This window comes from Solanum stenotomum, chromosome 1 (assembly GCF_019186545.1).
Source record: "Solanum stenotomum isolate F172 chromosome 1, ASM1918654v1, whole genome shotgun sequence".
NCBI classification, from domain to species: Eukaryota; Viridiplantae; Streptophyta; class Magnoliopsida; order Solanales; family Solanaceae; genus Solanum; species Solanum stenotomum.
This window is the reverse complement of record NC_064282.1, coordinates 69958129-69977539: the sequence shown is the minus strand read 5'-3', so window position 1 is coordinate 69977539 and position 19411 is coordinate 69958129. Positions and strand designations below refer to the sequence as shown.

Genomic DNA, 19411 nt, shown 5'->3' with positions numbered 1-19411 from the left:
CTTAATCAAAGTACTTAGTTGGATGTCATAGAACAACTCCTTTTATTTCTACTGATTTTTGTTAATATTCTGTTGCATGATTTCCTTAGGGTAAGAACTGCGTAAACTTCACCATCCTAACATTTAGCTTAAATCTTTTGTTGATTCTCTTTACTAGGTCTTTGTTTTGGGGAATATCTATTTCTTGGAATTCAGTCACTAAAAATTTTCAGGAATCACATCCAGAATGCAACTCTAGAGTTCCTGCAATTTTGACAGCTTTGGAAAAGATGAAACTGACTTCAAAGGTATGCCACAAACACAGCACAATTATTTGTCAATGCTGATTCTTGTGTTTATTGTTTTCACCAGTGATGATAAAAGACAAACACATTGGGTATCTCTTGAGGGGTCATTTGGAATTAGAGATGAGGAAAATAAATTTGGGATAAAATGTGAGATAATTTTATAAAAATTACGCTAGGAAAAGGAAAAATGAAGTCTCCTAAAATCATGCTAATTAATTAACGTAATCTGTTCCATGAAGTTAAAGCATAGATGTTGCACATGCCCAACTTGCAAACCGAAGTATGAAAAGTCCTTTTGCTGAGGCCCTATGTAAGCACATACGCTATTTGTTTTCTGACGCTACATGAAACAAACTCAAGGTGCGACTAATAACTTTCTCTTTGACGAAGTGCCAATCAATTTCATTTTATTTTGTTCAGTCATGTTGAACATGATTCTGAGGCTCTGAGCTATACTGATTGCAACTTTATTGTGGAAGCTAGTAGAAGGCATTGACTTGCTCCATCTATCCATCTGTCTACGGGTTGAAGCTAGTAGGAAAGTGCAATCCCATGCCATGTATGTCCAACAACTCTCTCCAAAAGTTCCCAGTAAAGTGAGGGTCTCAGTCACTAATGATATGCCTCGCCAAGCCCCAATACTTCAACACATTCTTAAAGAGTAGCTTGACAGCTTCCTCGGCAACACAGAGCTTAGTGAGGCGTGCATGAAGATGGGCAACAACAACAACAACCCAGTGAAATCCCACTAGGTGGGCATACATCGAAATTCTATCCACGAATACTATAATAGTGCATTACCTCCGTACTTCGGCTAACATGTGATAAATTCTATAGCCTAGCTCTCCCATGGATCTCCATAACTGGCAATGGTTCCAAAGTCCTCCAAGTTGTTGCTGCTCAACATCCTGTTGACATAAAAGCCAAACCTGCATGTAACATTCAATGTCATCCAGTATGCACGCCGATAGTAAACCGACTAAACCAAGCCTCTTGTGGCATTGGCCTGGATCACCATCCCAAATGGTGACATTACTCTCCTACATGATGTGCCACCTAATGAAACTCCCATTTCAGCTATTTAGCTAAACCTTGTGTGAGCTACCTCCTATTCTTAAGTGTTAGCAATATACATGAAGGATTTTATAGGAGCTACCATCCTACGCTAGAGTGAAGCAGTTTCTCCTAGGAACTTATGGGAGATATTATGAAGTCAGATCCGGTGAATTTTCCTTTGTCATAGGACCTTTACCACTATGGTGATTATAGGAGGGCAAGAGAATTCCTAGTAGAACTCTACCATTTGGGTTTTTTTTTTGGGGGAGAAGGGGGGGAGATTTGTGTCTGATTAAAATGTCCAAAACCTTCATGCGCACTAGTAAGATGCATATAGAGATGTTATTAAACACCTATACAACTAATCAGGCTATCTTGTGTTCCAGTTTCGAGCCTCAGATGTTGTTGAAGTGCAGAATTTCAGACCAGCTACAACAGATGACATAGGAAGTGTTCACGCTGGGCCTGTATTTTAGGGCTTGAGAAGGTAGCATAGCCATAAGGTTTGGTAATTCTTCTTATTAATGTTGTTGTACAATAATTCAAAACTTCTCTAGTGGTGTGTTTGATTGATGGAAGTCACATTTCAGGAAAATGTTTTCCATGACGACAACATTTTGGTTTCTAGAAAATGTTTTCCATCAAAATGAGAAAAATGACTTTCCTCGTATATCGATGCAATTCATTTCCGAACTTCTATTTAACTTCTAACTTCATGTCTTTTATTGGAGACTATTACATAAATTTTTAACTTTATATTATTTATTTCAAGTAACACCTAGACATTATTGATTTTTACTAGTAAATTTTTGAATCAAAGCATTACCTGGTTTGCCAAGATTATTATTAATCCTTAATGGATCTATGTTTTTCTGAAACTATTTTCTACTCACCAATCAAATACTAGAAAACATTTTCTTGAAAAATAGTTACCATGGAAAATGACTTCCATCATACAAACAAACTTTGAATTCGATCTAAAAATTTACATTTCCTTAATATTTTCAATCCATGCGATCATGGATACGGTTTTTTTTTTTTTGATCCGTAGATAGAGATGATCTCATGCTTGGCATTCCTCTTTTTTTTTTTTTTTTCAATTTTGGGCTATTGCTTAAAAGTCATCTATTAATTTGATGTTACATGAATATTTGGGTTTGAAAAGTCGATATTGGTACGTATTCTACATGGCTGCTTTCACTTTTAGTGGGATTTATTCTATCTTAAAGTAGTATGTGAACCACCCATACCCATGTCATTGCCATTCACTAAGAGTGTACCATGAAAGTGAAGAGTCCACATAGTTTAAAATAATGTTTTAATTTGTAATGTCCACATGCGTAGTTTTGTCATATATTGTAAAGAGTCTAGCATAAGGACTTTTTACCTTATTTTTGGAATTTGTTCTTTAAAAAAATTGTATCACGTGGAGAAATGGTGGGTTCCCTATTTTTGCTTAGGCCTGCATGGATTTCAAGAGACTATAGGTCCTTCGAGACAACTCTCTTTCATGTGATTTTAGGTTTACCTCGTTCTTTGTTAACACTTTCACTCGCTATGGTTTCACATTCATAAATTGACGTAGGACATGGCTAAACCATCTCAAACGTCATTTCTCTCATTTTATCCTCAATGTGTGCTTTATCTAAATATTCTTAGTTGTAAAAGATTTAGTAACAATACTTTTTATATAATTTTAATTTTAGGAAAATAAAGAAATTGATGAACTGCGATAGAAAATTGAATGGTTGTACTCTCATATTCCTAACTTGTCCATTCCTTCTGAAAAGGGAATGTTTTCCACATTATTATTACTTTGCATCATTGTTGTCATCATCCTTAGTATTGTTACTATTCCTATTGTTATTTGTTATTTGTGATGTCATTGTAATAATTGTTATCGTTGTTAATATTTATTTATTATTAGTAGTAGTATTATTATCATCATCATCTTTGTCATCGCCGTTGTCACCATTATTTTTTCTCATCCTATGTTCTCTTGATTTGTTGACTATCATCTGTAGGCTATGGATCAAGCTTCAGAGAAAGGTCTAATTTTCATTGATGGATCTGGACCCACATATGCTACTGCCACAGTAAGAATATATCTCTTACGGTAACTCTTCCTCTTTCTGATGCTAGTCTCTATTACTGTTTGGGAGAATAATAACCAGATTTAACTTTATGGTGTTAACACGCATGCGTTACATTACGCTTATATTTCCCTTTTCCCAACTATTTTTGGTGTTTTCTGCTGGGTGTTCGTCAGCCATTGTAACAACCCATTAGGTCGTTTTGGGTACTATAACTTCTTATTTCATAAAAGATTCTTCTGATAAATTCTAAATGGATATTTTGGACTATTCGTAACTATAGGTATAATGGGGTAATTTTAATAATTAATTTAGTCGGTGGTTAAAGAAAATAACATTAAAATTAGTAGTGAGCAATTTTTACCACGTTTATAATTGGTCTAATAATTAGGGTAAGAAATAATTTGTAAAAGAAAGAAAAGTGAAAACTAGGCGAGAAACTTTACCTGCGGCGTCTAACAAGGAAGACCAACATCGAGGTAATGTTTTGAATCTTCAATGTCCTTATTTAATGGTAGGGGGTTAAGTATTATATAATAATATTTCATGGTTAGATATGAATTGAAAGTGGGAGTTTGGATTTTGAATAAGAAAGTGAGGGTAATAATGAATTGGTTGATGGACTAATGATTAGCCAATCATTGACTTGATAAATTAGGCTTATAGTATATGATAAATTTGGGTTAGAGTTGTTGCCACTACTTTTCGAAGCCAATAACTTTAATCTTGAATTTTATTACGTTGTCATTATATTATAAATTGAGATTTAATAAATTGAGATATGTAATTAAATATTTGGTGTATTGTATAATTCGAATATCATTAAAGTGATGATAATTAGAACAATTGAGACTTATCCTTAGGCTTGAACTTTAGGAAAGTGACTAGATTTGGGTCTAGGCTAGACATATAGTAATATGGGTGTCTATAGACTCGTTTACTTATGAATTATGCATGTTTAATAGATTGAAAACGTTCAGAGGCATTGAGGAAAGGAAAAGCTTTGAAAAATTAGCTTGCACGACTTCGATTCCTCGATCGAGGTAGGTTATTATTTATTCTATGTGATAGATAGACATAGACTCTTAATAGTGATTGATAATCATTGAGTGATATTGTGAATTTCTTTATGTACTTGGTTGTGTGGTTTGGATAATCTGTGTTGTTTGTGATTGGTCTGAAATCCTGAGACCGTGAAATTTATAATCTTGAACCTTCTCTATCGAAGTGATGCCTTGAATAAAGAAGGCATGATGAAATATTGTTAATGAAGTTAAAAGTGGTGATAATAAATGATAAATTAACGATATATTTGGATCGGGTGCCCGAGCTGGCACGATGTTATTGGATCGGGTGCCACTTTCCGGCAAGACAACATTAAAGGAAAACATATATAAACAACGTAATGTACTAAAAAAATATAACGTAATGTACTCAGTCTCAAAAAAAAAAGAGAAGAAACTAATATGCAACGAGTAATAGTATAAAATCAACTATGACACATGGTAGGTAGCAAGCAACAACCAACATGAACAAGTGACAACAACACTAAAGTAAGTACGTAATCAGTCAACAATATCAAGAGCACACATGGGGACTCATTCCTCCAAACTAAGCTATTTTAGGGAATTAAGTTCTTTGAGATTGAGTACATTACATTGTTTATATATATTTTCCTTTAATGTTGCCGTGCCGGAACGTGACACCCGATCCAATAACATCGTGCCAGCCCGTGGCACCCGATCCAAATATATCGTTAATTTATTATCACCACTTTTCACTTCATTAACAATATTTCATCAAGCCTTCTTTATTCAATATATCACTTTGATAGAGAAAGTTCAAGATTATAAATTTTATGGTCTCAGGATTTCAGACCAATCACAAACAACACATAGATTGTCCAAACCACACAACCAAGTACATAAAGAAATTCACAATATCACTCAATGATTATCAGTCACTATTAAGAGTCTATCTATCACATAGAAGAAACCCTAATCTACCTCCACCGAGAAATCGAAGTCGAGCAAGCTAATTCTTCAAAACTTTTCCTTTCTTTAATGCCTTCGAACGTTTTCAATCTATTAAACATGCATAATTCATAAGTAAACGAGTCTATAGACACCCATATTACTATATGTCTAGCCTAGACCCAAAAACTCATCCAAATCTGTAGTCACTTTCCTAAAGTTCAAGCCTAAGGATAAGTCTCAATTGCTCTAATTATCATCACTTTAATGATATTCGAATTATACAGTACACCCAATATTTAATTACATATCATAATATATTAAAACTCAATTTATAATATGATGACAACGTAATAAAATTCAAGATTAAAGCCACTGACTTTGAAAACTTGTGACAACAACTCTGACCCACATTTATCATATACTATAAGCCACATTTATCATATCATCAGCCAATGATTGACTAATCATTAATTCATTATCACCCTCACTTTCTTATTCAAAATCCAAACTCCCAGCACATCCGCTAACACCCACTTTCAATTCATATCTAACCATGAAATATTATTATATAATATTTAACCCCTACCATTAAATAAGGACATTGAAGATTCAAAACATTACCTCGATGTCGGTCTTCCTTGTTAGATGACGTAGGCAAAGTTTCTCGCCTAGTTTTCTTTCGTCTTTCTTTTATAGATTATTTATTTATCCTAATTATTATACACGACCAATTATAAAACTGATAAAAATGGCTCACTACTAATTTTAATGTTATTTTTTTTATCCCCGACTAAATTAATTATTAAAATTACCTTATTAGTTATATAAATAACTATAGTTACAAATAGTCCAAAATACCCATTTAGAATTTATCGGAAAAGTCTTTTATGAAATAAGAAGCTATAGTACCCAAAACGACCTAATGAGTCGTTACATTAGATACCAATTTACCCATCGTTCGTCCTCGAACGATCAAAAGAAAGTGATGGTAAGAAGGGGTACCTAAATTGACAAAAAAATGTGGATATCTTTCTTGCATATCAGCCTCACTCTCCCAAGTGGACTCTTCAACATACCGATTTTTCCACTGAACCTTGATAGATGCAATCTCGTTTGACCTCAACTTGCAGACCTCCCTATCTAGAATAGCTACAGGCTTAGGCTCCTCCTCATAAGACATTCTCGTCAAGTAGGACTGAATCCCAACGAACAATGTAGTTTTCATCACCATGATATTTTTTCACTATAGACACATGAAATATCGAGTGCACTCCTGACAACCCTGGAGGCAAGGCCAATTCATAGGCCACCTCCCCGACACGCTTAAGAACTTCAAATCGCCCAGTATATCTTGGACTAAGCTTACAAAACCGCATCACACCCTTTATGGGTGAAACCTTCAGCAGGACTTGCTCACCCTCCATAAACTCCAAATCCCTGACCTTCCGATCTGCATACTCCTTCTGCCTGCTCTGAGCTGCTAGAAGGTTCTCCTGAATGAATTTCACTTTCTTTAACGATTCCCTCAAAAGATCGGTACCCCAAGGTCTCACCTCAAATGCATCAAACCAACCAATGAGAGACCTACATCTCCTCCCATATAATGCCTCAAATGGGGCCATACCAATACTCGAGTGATAGCTATTGTTGTACGAAAATTCTGCCAAGGGTAAAAGCTGATCACAATGAACACCAAAATCCATCACGCATGCACGAATCATATCCTATAGCACTTGATTGTTGACCTTCCGTCGGTCTGAAGGTGAAATGCAGTACTAAGATCCAATCTAGTACCTAATTCAGCTTGCAAGGTCCTCCAAAAGTTAGAAGTAAATTGCATACCTCTATTTGATATTATGGAGATCGAAACTCCATGCAATCGAACAATCTCGCGGATATAGAGTTTGGCTAACTTCTCTGCATTATAAGTCACCTTGACTGGAATGAAGTGAGTAGACTTAGTTAATCTGTCAACAATTACCCATATAGAATCAAACTTACCCAATGTCTTTGGCAGACCAACCACGAAATCCATTGCAATTCTTTCCCACTTCCATTCAGGAATGGACATTCATTGAAGTGTCCCTCTAGGCCTCTGATGCTTGTACTCTACCTGCTGACAATTTGGGTGTTGGGCAACAAAATCAACAATGTCACGCTTCATTCTACTCCACCAATAATGTTGTCTTGGATCACGATACATCTTGGTTGCACCAGGATGTATAGAATACCTCGAACTATGTGCCTCTGTAAGGATAGTATGAGTCAAATCATCAACACGGGGCACACATACCCGCCCCTTAATTCTCAAGACACCTTCCTCATCAATCACAACCTCTTTAGCCTCTCCTCGCAATACCATGTCTTGAATTAGGCTCAGCTTCTCATCATCAAACTGCTTTCCTTTAAGCTTGTCAAGAAAAGATCTTGCCTCCACGCAATCCAAGAATCCTCCTTTCTCAATTACTTTCAGTCTCATAGTCATTAAGCAGAGTTTAAACCTCTCTAGCCAATGGGCGTCTAGAAACTTATAAGTGGGCTAAACTCCCATGCTCCCTGCTTTTCTACTTAGGGCATCAGCCATAATATTAGCTTTTCCTGGGTGATATAGAATAGTAATGTCATATTCTTTCAGTAACTCCATCCACCTCCTTTGCCTCAAATTCAAGTCCTTCTAAGTGAACACATATTGTAAACTACGATGATCTGTATACACTTCACACTTGACCCCATTGTAGATAATGCCTCCACTGCTTCAATGCAAATACAACTGCAGCCAACTCCAAATCATGGGTCGGATAGTTACGTTTGTGCACTTTCAATTGCCTTGAAGCAAAGGCAAATACATTACTCTCCTGCATTAGCACTGCACCTAAACCAAAATAAGATGCATCACAATAAACAATGAAATTCTTACCTTCCACAGGCAAGGCAAGAATCCGTGCAGTAGTTAACAAGGTCTTGAGTTTCAGGAAGCTCTCTTCACACTCATCCGACCATACAAAGGGAAAATTCTGCTTGGTCAGTTGGGAAGCAATGGAAGAAAATCCCTTAATGAACCGACGATAGTAGCTAGCTAAACCAACAAAACTCCTTACCTCTGAAACATTAGTAGGCCTTACCTAACTCTTCACTGCTTTGATTTTAGTGGGATCCATCATCACTCCATCCTTAGAAACCACGTGCCCCAAGAAGGACATTGAATTGAGCCAAAACTCACACTTGGAGAATTTGGTATAAAGCCTTTTCTCCCTTAACAACCCCAATACAATTCTCAAATGCTCTGCATGTTCTTTCCTGCTCTTGGAGTAGATCAATATTATCATCAATAAATACAATAACGAAGAGATCCAAATATGGCTTAAAAATTCCATTCATCAGGCTTATGAAAGCAGCAGGGGCATTCGTAAGCCCAAAAGACATTACTAAGAACTCATAATATCCATACCTTGTTCGAAAAGCAGTCGTTGGCACATCTATTGCTCGTATTTTTAGTTGATGATAACTGTACCTCAAATCAATTTTTGAGAACACACAAGCACCCTGTAACTGATCAAACAAGTCATTAATGCGAGGAAGGGGTACTTGTTCTTAATAGTCACCTTATTCAACTGCTTGTAGTCTATGCACATTCGAAAACTACCATCCTTCTTCACAAATAAAATTGGAGCACCCCAAGGAGANGGGTACTTGTTCTTAATAGTCACCTTATTCAACTGCTTGTAGTCTATGCACATTCGAAAACAACCATCCTTCTTCACAAATAAAATTGGAGCACCCCAAGGAGAGGCACTCGGTCTAATAAAACCTTTACCTAATAACTCCTGAAGTTGGGCCTTGAACTCTCTCAACTCAGCTGGGGCCATTCTATAAGGGGAATGGAAATGGGGCGAGTCCTCGGCTCTAGGTCAATACAAAAATCAATATCCCTATCAATTGGCATACCAGACGGGTCTGCAGGAAAAACATCCACAAACTCACGAACTATCAAAACAATTTCGATCGAAGGCACTTTGGATGTATCATCCCTGAGATGTGCCAAGAAAGCTGGACAACCTTACTCACCAACCTCTTAGCACGAAGAAAATAGATAATACGAACTGGGGCGGGAATATAGTCACCCTCCCATACTAGCGGATCTATCCCAGGCTTGGCCAAAGTCACAGTCTTAGCATTACAATCTAAGATAGTAAAATTTGGAGAAAGCCAAGTCATACCCAGAATTACATAGAAATTAACCATCTCCAAAATAATCAAATCTACATAAGTTTTGCTCCCCACAAAAGTCACAAGGCAAGACCTATACACCTTCTCAACTAACACAAACTCACCAACATGAGTAGAGACACGAATAGGCATGTCAAGCTAGTCACAATGCAAATCAAGTCCATTAGCAATAAGGAAGATACATAAGAAAATGTGGATCCAGGATCAAATAATACAAAAGCCATGCGATCACAGACCAGAAGAGTACCTGTGATAACAACATTGGATGCCTCTTCCTCTAGCCTCCCGGGGAAAGCATAACAATGGGCTTTATCACATGTCTATCCATTGCCTCTATCGGGCTGCGCTATAGTAGTTCCAACCTGCCCGCCACCTCGGCAGAATTGGTGACCACCATTACCTTGGCCACCGCGTCCTCTTGAATGACGACCTCTACCATGACCACCCCTACCTCTAACTGCTGGAGATCTGTAACTCTGATCATACCGAGCCTGACTCTGCCTCAGACAATATTTCCTGATATGCCCAGCCTCACCACATCCATAGCAAGTCCTAGAGTCAAGAGTTTGTCTCTTTGAAGACGAAGAAGACTGAAGATAACCCCTAAACTCAGAAAAAGGCTCGCTGGTCGATGACGGACCCTCATGTGAAACCTGCAATGAAAACTGAAGAGGACGGGGTGGATAACCCCTAGAACTCTGCCCTCTGGAGTAAGAACCACTAACCTCACCTTCTTTACGGAACTTCTTAAATGTTGACACCTTGGTGAAGTCATCTGGCTTCACCCCCTTTACCTCTATCACAAAATCAACCACTTCTTGAAAAGATTTTGCAGAAGCAGCTACTTGTAATGCTGGAATCTGCAAATCTTACCTCAGTCCCTTCACAAAGCGGCGAATCCGCTCTTGCGGACTGAAGCAAAGCTGAGTGGCATATCTGGATAATGCACGAAATTTGGCCTCATAGGCTGCAATCGTCATCTTTCTTGCTCTATGTTCAGGAACTTATCTCTCCTCCCGTCCCTCAAAGTCCGAGTATATACTTCTCCATGAAGAAGCTAGAAAATGTTGCCTAAGTCATAGGTGGTGCCTTTGCTGGTCGACATTCAACATGAGACCTCCACCACATTTTGGCATCCCCCTGAAATTGGTAGGTAACAAACTCAACACCAAATCGCTCTACTATGTCCATCTTATGAAGCAGCTTGTGACAATCCACATGGAAATCATAAGCATCTTCAGATTCAGTACCCTTGAAGATGGGAGGTTTCAACTTTAAGAACTTAATAAAGAGATCATGCTGGTCACTAGTCATTATAGGCCCTGTAGTCATTCGAGGAAACATGCATGTTTCCAAGGATGCATCCATGCGGGGAGCCACAACAGCTGCATGTGGTACTCCTTGTACTTGAGTTTCTAGTGCAGAAAACGCTGGGGTGCCTTGCACTAATCAGATAACCCGCTAAGATAAGTGAGAACCTGGTTGATCATCTCTGGAGTAGGCTGGGGTGGTGCTTCCTTCTCATGAATCTGCTTATCCTCCCCCTCATCACCCTCTCTCGCTACCTCGTCAGCCAGTGGAGGGGTCACTACTCCATTTGTAGTTGGACTAGTTGCTTATCCTCTGCCTCTAGTGGGCCTTCTCCTGCGACCTCTACCACAGCCTCTCGCCATTGCTCCCCTTCGGGTGCAGCCCCAATAGTTGGCTCAGGCGCACCCTGTCTTGCTGGTGTTGGTGTTGCCATAGTTGTTGCTCTTGTTCTGACCAAACAAAACATGTCACTTTGTATGGTATCTTGGTTTCCATAAATGCTTCCGGGGCCACTACAGATTAAGGTGGTTGTTCTGATTCCTCATATAATTTGTTGTCTTGACTGAAAAGATCCCTATACTGTCTCTCAGCCACCGTAATCTAACTTGTTCTAGTGAGACTCCTTTTGAAGAAATTGAGAATGTTGAGGAATTCTATGAATCTATCCATATCCTAAGTCATTTAGAGGCCTTCTGTCACTGAGATCCCAGCCTTGGTTACTCCAAACTTCAGTGATTTTAGCTTTTTGTTGTTGATGTAGTATGAGAACATCTGGAAATAGAAACCTGAGGGCACCTCCAACCTTATACTCTATTATACTCTCCAAATATAGAGTTCTCTATTTTGTTAGACATCCAACTCCAACCCAATTCTCTATTTACTCTCTAAAAAAGAATCTTCTCCTCTCTCCTCAGTATATTCTATTTTAATCTTATTTTCTTATTTCATAATATAAATCTTTTCTTTCTTTTTCCCAAATAATCACTTTATATAATTTTCATGTGATATAAAATTTTACTATTTCAAAATTTTTATATAATATAAATTTATATTTTATTCTACATTTCTAAATAACATAAATTGCAAGAAAATATTATATAATATACTAATTAATGGACAAATTCAAATAAAAGTGAAATACAATCACATAAACACTCAACTTTCAAAATTATTACTTTACTCCCATAAATGCTCTACTAATGCATTACGAAGTTTAAAGTGAGCATTTTTGTCCTTAATTTTTTTTATGTCTAACTAAAAATTATTCCATCCGGAGATTTTCATCTACCACCATTTATGTAGTTGGAGCCTCTATGGCATCTTGAATTGGTCCATTAAGATCATGTTCATCCTAGTGTTATCAAAGGCGCGCTTAAGCCTTGAAGCGAGGCTCAAAATGTGTTGAGCGCTTTGCCTCACTTTATGTGTGCTTAAGTGTTGTCATCAAGGTTCTAAGGCAAACATTTCCTTGCCAATGAGCCTCTTATGAAGAAGTGACACTAAATAATTGATATTTCACTTTATCATAATTTTTTCAATTTCTTTGGTCATATATTTGTCATTCATATTTATAATTATTAGTCTTGGACTAAATATATATATATATATTTGTTTTCTTTTCTCCCTTTGCGCCTTTTTTCATTAAAGCCCATGCTTTGTTTGCACTTTGCGTTTTAAGCCCCTACATACCTTAGAGATTTTTTGCGCTTTTTGCCTTTGATAACACTGCTCTTCCTCGATTATTATGTTGTGCAGTATAATACATATAGTCATTATATCATGTAATACTTTCTTTCTCCAAAAATGTGACGGTCCCGCCATAATTGCAAAACGTAATTGCAGAACTCCGAATGCACGTTCAAAAAATAATAATAAAATCAAATTATATTATTGATGAAAATTAGAAAAAAATTGAAATATTATTGATTTGGGATGAAAGTAGTATATATTAAATGATATATTTTTTAAAATATTAAATTACATTTAAAAAGAATTATGAATATTAGATATTTAATTAATTGAATTATACATAAAATAATACATTAATTAGAAAATTATAGAAATAATAATAAAATATTAAAAAAAGTGAAATAGAGAGTGTGAATTTGGAGAACTACTATTCAACTCTCTAAAAATGAAGAATGGAGTTTAAAATAAAGAGGGGTTGTAGTGCCCATTCTCTATTTTACTCTCCAAATGTAGAGAATGGAGAGTAAAATAGAGGTGGGTTGGAGATGGTTTGAGTGAACCAGGTCCTAATCAGTTGTCTTCCCAAAAGGAAGTTTTTGTGGCCATTCCCAACTTTGAAGCTAGTATTGATACTAAAAATCTGGCACAGATTTCTAATAGTCTTCCATACACTGACCCCATATACAGTGCTGACTGCTTTGGTCTTCCACGCATCTTCTTCTCCACACTTCTCTTTAATTACCTTCTCTCAGAGTGATTGTCCTTCATTTGTATATCTCCATAACCACCTCATTAGCAAACTTTGATTTTGTTTCCTTGCATTCTTTATATCAAGTCCAGCAACTGTATTTCAGCCCGTTTCCATTTTAGGCCTAATTAGGGACTTTTAAGTCATTAATATGTAATAATTAGACCTAGTATAAATACTTGGTTTCCTAGAATAACTAGGTTAGCTTACTTGTGATAATTGATGTATTTTGTGGAGTTGGATGGTATCCAAACTTTGATTCAACATTTTTAAGGGTGTTTTCAAGTGGATTGATTCTATTTAAGGATATCCTATAGTTTAGGAGTGCTATTTAAGTGCACTAAGTAGGGTTGTTGATATCTGTCAATTGTTCTTGTTGGTACTTTTAAGTTTTATCTTCTCTAAGTCCCTTTCAATTGCTTTCTTAAGTTCTTATTAATCCTACCCTAGCTTACATCATGACATTTTAGGCAAGCGCCAAAATTGTAGGACATCATGAATGAGGATTAATCAGAAAACTCAGATCAGAAAAGCAAGTTGCTTCTTGTATGAGTCTACGACATCATCCTAATGAGACACAAGTGGTCATATATGGTGCTTTATGTTGATCAACTAAACATATGGAGATACTGTTTAATTATTCATTATGCATGATGATGGAGGAGTGTAACTATGAAAGCTCAACCCTGTGCATAACCCCACAGACATTAACATTCCATTTAAGTAAATTTCATGCTCTAAGTTCTCTAATATTTAATGAAATAATTACTCTTAATCAGGCAAGTTTTTGAATTTGTATGAGCTAATAAGGTTCCTATAATTATTGAGTTCCGTGAGAAAGATTAACACCTAGTGTTCCTATGGCAATGTGAACAGACGTTCCAAGAGTCGTTATTGGCAGCTGGAGCTGGGATTTCCTTGGTTGATTCAGTGGTAATGTCTCAGTCTAAGCTGTTAGTAATATTTCAGTTTACTGGGAATACTTCGTTTAACGTAGCAATCAGTTCAGGGTGCGTTTTGTTGGTAAACTTCTCTCTCAAAGCTGGAGTAATTGTTTCATCTGATATTTCAGGTTGCAGCATCCAGAGTAAGCAAAGATCCTCCTGTCGCTTTTGCACTAATTCGACCTCCTGGTCACCATGCTGTTCCAAAGGGGGCCATGGGCTTTTGTGTGTTTGGAAATATTGCTATTGCTGCTCGTTATGCTCAAAGAATGCATGGATTGAAACGTGTTTTTATCATAGACTTTGATGTTCATCATGGAAATGGAACCAATGATGCCTTCTACAAGGACCCAGATATATTTTTCCTTTCAACTCACCAAGTAAGCTACACATTACATAGAACAAATTGCTTGGGAAATCTTGACGTTTTTACTTCTGAATCAACTGCTATTATAAAATGTAGTTTGAACGAACGAAAGAACATTCGGTTTTATCTAATAATTGAGCCAGATCTAGTGATCCACAAAAATGATTATTCTTGACACTATGTTCAGTTCAAGGGTGCTTGGGACTTGGTGATTACTCCTCAGACGCTTTCCTTCATTTTGTTTGTTACAAATGAGCAGAAATAAAACACATCAATTATGATTGTTGTCACGTTCCAAAATACCTCCTAGATGCAACTGAGATCTTCCAAGTGTTCTAAAAGTGCTGAAACTCAACCAAGCCCCTTGAGTACAAACTAAAACCATTCCATTAAGTCTCAAAATTCATTTTCAACTTATTTGAAGTCTCAAAACACATAATGAGATACATATACTAAAATGAAGGTGTTTGGTAGTTACAATTATCTTGTCGAACATCAGCAAGGTTAATTTTTGGTTTGGTGGATTTGTATGGCTCTCCACTTCTTTCGGTTGAAGTGAAGATCAATGCACGAGTAATAGAAAACAAAGAAATTTCAAGTATCCTGGGTCCATAATCTAAGGAGATGGGGAGATTGATGAGGATGTTGTGCATCGTATTGGAACAGGGTGGGTGAAGTGAAGGCTCATTTCCAGGGTACTGGGTGATAATATTGTGTCGCCAAGGCTTAAAGGTAAATTCTACAGTGTGCTGGTTAGACCGATATTTTTGTATGAGGCTGAGTGTTGGTTAGTCAAGAACGCGAACATTTAAATAATAAATGTAACGGAGATGAAGATGCTCAGATGGATGTATGGGCTTATTACAAGAGATATGATTAGAAACATGAGGTTATACAGGGTAAGGTGGCAGTAGCGACTGTGGTGGACAAGATAGGGATACGAGGTTGAGATGGTTTGAGCATGTGAGGAGGAGGTGTGTATTGGCATGATGGGCAAATCATAGAGTATCTTGTAGGATCTACATTAAATATTCTCAATATGGAATATGTAAGATTTATTCTTGATCCGTTGTTACTTTTGATTTTGTTGGAAGCTTTTGTATTCTTAGTAATTCACCAACAGTTAGTCCTAAGTATGTAGAGACTAAATACTTAGGGTTCTTGGTCTTGGTTATTTTAGCTATTTTTTTTTCTTATCATTGTATTTTTGATTTTCGCTATTCAAAAACATGACTTCACATCGGTACAGTGTTATCAAAAGCAAAGAGCGGAAAACAACTCTAAGGTTCGTGGGGATTTAAGCGCAAAGTGCGAATAAAACGTGGGCTCTAATGAAAAAAGGCGCAAAGGGAGAAAAATACAAATTATATGTTTAGTCCAAGACAAATAATTTATAAGTATGAATGAAAAATGTAAGAACAAAGAAATTTGAAAAATAATTACGACAAAGTGAAATATCAATGACTTAGTATTGTCTCTTGAGAAGAGGTTCATTGGCAAGGAAAAGTATGCCTTAGAACTTGATGACGACACTGAAGCGAACATTAAGCAAGGCAAAACATTCAACATGTTTTGAGCCTTGCTATAGGGCTTGAGTGCACTTTCAATAACAGTGCATCAATTTGAGTCCTTTAATGTTCGTTCCACTAGAAAAATGTGGAACAAATTATTTTGCGTGGAAATTTTTGTTTCAACTATTTGTCACTGGAAAAAGAATTATGGGGCCATATAGATGGAAGTGATTCAGTGGAAAGTCAAAGATGCTCAAGTGATGACATGAAATTTAGGGTCAATTCACCCTCTTATTGTCCTTAATCTCAGGATATATAAGACTGCAAAGGCCATATAAGATTATTTATATAAGGTTTACACAGTGGCGAATTTAGAGACAAAAAAAAGGGCAATCGCACCCGTGGTCTCTTCGTAAAATTAGATATTTTATATGTATATTTTTTAAGATTTTGTATAATATTATATTCTTGCACCCGTACTACAAGAAGTCTAAACGCATGGTTAAATGTTGAGCTTTTGACCTTGAGGATTAAGGATCAATTCTCACTTCAATACATTTTACTTGGTGCACCCATGTTCGAAAAATCCTAGATTCGCCTCTGGGACAATAGCATAAGACACTTTCAGTCAAAGCATGAAATTGCTAATTACTCTTAACAAAGTCTTTCTATTCAGGATTATTTTTCTGGAGTTCAAAACTTAGGGCTAAATTTACTAATATTGTTTATGTTGAAATACGTGTTGAATCTCTTTCTATAATACAAGCAACGCAAGCGAGACCAACTTTTTTTTTGATGAAATTGCGATTTGATTTTGAGTGTTTAACTTGATAAATCGTGATCTGTCTCCCTCCTTGGATATCTATTTTAGGGAATAACTTCGTGTAGAGCAACGTCTTCTCACACAAAACGTTTTCAAGCAAGAAAATGTTCAGATTGTTGCATTTGCTGCTCAAGGAAGAAGATATGGTAGGGATATGAGCGTATTCAATGCTATAGTTGCAAGCAATATGTGCTAGTAAAAAAATGTGAGAGGTTGACTATAACAAGAGTTGGGAAAAATAGAGGTATAGGCCGAAGAAGAACTAGGGAGAGGTGATTGGATAGGACATGTGGCAACTTCAGCTTACTGAGGACATGACGCTAGATAAGAAGATGTTGAGAGAGAGGATCAGACTAGAAGGTTAGTAGGTAGCTAAGTGTTGTCACATTGTGTGGGAGAGGCATGGAGCTAGGCCCTTCTCCGCTTCTCCATATTATAGTATTATTTAGTAATCGTGTAGTTTCTTATCTTCATTTGCCTTGTATCTTGTTATTAGATAGGGGGAGATGATTAGACATGCCCTAGATAAGAAAATGTGGAGGGCGAGGATTAGGCTAGAAGGTTGGTATGGTAGGTAGCCGAGTGTTGTCATACTTTGTGTGGGAGAGGCATGGGGCTAACCTCCTCTCCACTTCTCCTTATTAGTAGCATTATTTAGTCATCGCACTGTTTCTTTTCTTCAATGTGTAGTACTATTTGTTGCTTTATTTGCCTTGTATCTTGTTATTTTACTGTCATATTTTTGTGCTACCATGCAATCAGATTATTCTCTTTTCTTTCAAGCCGAGGGTTTATCGGAAACAACCTCTCTACCCCACAAAAGGTAGGGGTGAGGTCTGCCTATATCCTACCTTATCCAGACCCCACTTGTGGAATCACACTGGGTATGATATTGTTATCTTCTTTTACCTACTACATTACAAGGAAACAACCTTCACCCCTACTGATGTGTTCCTCGTTTCACCTCATTCAAACGTTGTGTTTAGAGGAAAACAGGATTTCTGTCATTATATGCCAGCTATGCACCTCGATGTGTAGAATTTATACAGTCTGGAACTTAACAATTGCATGGATTTTATCAGTCATGCTCACTTATCCTTGGATCGATGTAGGCTGGAAGTTATCCAGGGACTGGTAAGATAGATCAAATTGGTAGTGGAAATGGTGAAGGATCAACACTAAATCTCCCTTTACCTGGAGGATCAGGTGATACAGCAATGCGAACAGTTTTTGATGAAGTTATTGTACCATGTGCTCAAATGTTCAAGCCAGATGTAATCCTTGTTTCAGCTGGGTAATTTTCCTGTCTGTCAAGATAGTCTCAACATTCAAAATATAAAACGAAACATATGACTTAAACATAGTTCCTTTTACTTTTCTTACTGTTCTGCTACTGTGTGGTTCCTTTTTCTTTTGACGTAAATAATGGATCATGTATTATGCTTGTGTTTTCTGCTAAACTAGCAATGTAATGAGGGCGGAATATTTGGTCTATTCACTACTATCATGCCTCATATATTCTATTTCTGGTCTTGAAATGTTGTTAGCAGAAAAGGATGTTAAAACATAAAGATAGGACTTTCTGATTTCTTATCTAAAGTAATTGAACTAACGTGTCGTCTAAAATTTTCAGGTATGATGCCCATCTGTTGGATCCACTTGCCAGCTTACAGTTCACAACAGGAACATATTACATGCTAGCCTCCAGCATTAAGCAACTTTGCAAAAGATTTGTGTGGGGGACGCTGTGTGTTTTTCTTAGAAGGGGGATATAATCTCAGTTCTCTGTCAAATTCAGTTGCAGAATCATTTCGTGCTTTTCTTGGGGATCGGAGCTTGGCTTCAGAGCTAGACGATCCATCCTATTTGCACGAAGAACCATTGAAGAAGGTGAAGCATATTATTGAAAAAGTGAAGCACATACATTCCTTTTGAAAGCTTATATTGACTGTGGTCTAGAATTATTATACAGCTTTGTATAGGACACCATGACTTTTCTATAATTTGTATACAGCTTTGTTTAGTATATACGATATAAATTATATTAATGTTGTAAATTCATAACAAAATTTGTTAAAAGTACAAGCTAAAATTGATGAACGCCCATTCTATTTAATTATTTATTTCTCGGATAACAAATGCTTATATATTGTATGATCATGCAGAAGAATTGATGTGTGTGTATATATATATATATATGAAGGGAAAATGCAACTTTTGGTATTTCCTCTTCATTGTAACTGTTCTTTTTCTCTTTTCATTTTTTTTAATTACCTCTTATTTTGGTTTATGAAAATAAAAAAGACATCCATCAAAGGTATTTTAGTAACTCAACTTTTGATTTTTGTTCCCATTTTTAGTATTGTGTTATATTATGTT

At 36.6% G+C, this 19411-nt stretch overlaps 1 pseudogene; it reads left to right on the top strand.

The window, feature by feature from the left end:
- The window catches only part of LOC125856001 (histone deacetylase 14, chloroplastic-like), a 35140-nt pseudogene extending 15983 nt beyond the window's left edge, over window positions 1–19157 (top strand).
- Window positions 19158–19411: the final 254 nt, after the last annotated feature.